The 1724-nt window shown below is 35.8% G+C and overlaps 1 protein-coding gene across 4 annotated transcripts in view; it reads right to left on the bottom strand.

Moving 5' to 3' along the window:
* LOC105002977 (selenoprotein O-like) overlaps positions 1–1724 on the bottom strand; it is a 34540-nt gene that overhangs the window by 30422 nt on the left and 2394 nt on the right. The window lies entirely within an intron of this gene.

The following is a 1724-nucleotide window of genomic DNA, read 5'->3' as shown; positions in this document are numbered from 1 at the left end:
GCCTGGAGAATCCCAGGGATGGGGGAGCCTGGTGGGCTGCTGTCTATGGGGTCGCACAGAGTCGGACACGACTGAAGTGACTTAGCAGCAGCATACACTAAACTACATATTTTAAAAGCTGTAGAGGAAAAGGGAGAGCTTTGAACACGCTTACTTTTAAGTATAATTCTTAAAACCTTAATGTTCTCCTAATCTAAAGCAATTAAAACAAAAATATAAAAGAGACTAGGTGTATTACTAAGATATAAGAAACACAAAAATCTATGTTTCTGGATAAAGATATCATCAAGTTACCACTGTCACCAAATTATTTACCAAACATAATGGAAATCCAATCAAAATCCTAGTAGAATTTCTTTTTTGAAGAAACAAAGTGTAAATATAGGAAAATAAAGACTTTTTTTTTAAATAAGAGAGATAGGAGCTTCCTTATCATTTTCAAACTTATAAAAATATTGCTATCCCCAAAATAGATGCAAAAATCAATGGGACACCAAAAGCACAGTAAAAGTAATGTAAGAGTTCCCTGTATAATGAAAATGATTATTTTGAATCTGTGGAGAAAGGTGGCATCAGGTTGATTTGCTAAACTGTTTGGAATAACTCCTATTATTCCACCCAAGCCTAGGTGAACTAAGTATCAGTTATAATAGAAACAAGAGAATTCTTATATCTCCTCCATGGGAGTAAAAAACAGGCAAATGTGGGTCAGATTTAGGTCTTCATAGTTTTCCCTAAGTACATGGCGAATAAGGCAGCATCATGGGAAATTATCCACCAACAAAACCTCTGATTACTAGGTGATCCAATAGCTTGTTTTCTTCTCTCTAGGAGAGCCACTGTGTGGAAACAGACTAAATTATATAATAAAGGCATTTTCTTTTATGGTGCTATACAATTTCAGTAGAGCATGGCAAGTATATGATGTTTAACTGATATTTGTGATTTTGTAGATGGACTCATACTTTGGCAAGGTAGTTCATCAGCTAATACCTGTGATCACTGACCATGGAACAAAAAAAGACTTTCACAGGCAGTCAGTCCTCACCCTTATTACATTCAGCCAACTCATCAGTCAGAGACCAAGACCCCAGCAAAAATTCCAAATATATGTTAACGCTTTATCTTAATGTTTTGGAGAAACTGGTAATAGAAGTTAGGGTATCGTTTCAATTCTTCAGAATTCAGTGGGGCCTCGGAATATGAAATGTACAAAAATGGCTAACCTTTCAGTGCAATCATGTTTGAAACGCTTCTCTCAGTAAATGTTCTTATCACAGTTATATTGATAATTTTATCAGTTATTGAATAACCTCAAAATAAGGTACTTCTATGCAGTACTATGAAACAATATATGGTTAACACATATATAGTATATGTATAATCCTTCCTTGGCTGTAAAGCCTAGTCCTACCTAGTGTTATCAACAGTATCTTCATGATGGAAATGTTGCCAATTCTGCAATATCAAGATAATTTTGAAAACGTTTTTAGCAATCCATTTATTCCATTTTTATTAGTATTGGTAGTTGTTTCTTTTAAGGGTAGTGAAAAAGACTACACAAAAGGAGCCTGTTCTTTGGCAGTTAATTGCTTGGCATAGACTGTGTGTTAACTTCCTAGACTCATGCTTGACTTCAGTTCAGTTCAATTCAGTCGCTCAGTTTGTCCAACTCTCTGTGACCCCATGAATCGCAGCACGCCAGGCCTCCCTGTCCATCACCA

Source organism: Bison bison, unplaced genomic scaffold, assembly GCF_000754665.1.
Source record: "Bison bison bison isolate TAMUID 2011002044 unplaced genomic scaffold, Bison_UMD1.0 scf7180017864461, whole genome shotgun sequence".
NCBI classification, from domain to species: domain Eukaryota; kingdom Metazoa; phylum Chordata; class Mammalia; order Artiodactyla; family Bovidae; genus Bison; species Bison bison.
Note: the sequence above shows the minus strand (reverse complement) of the source record. Positions and strands in the feature narration are given on the sequence as shown.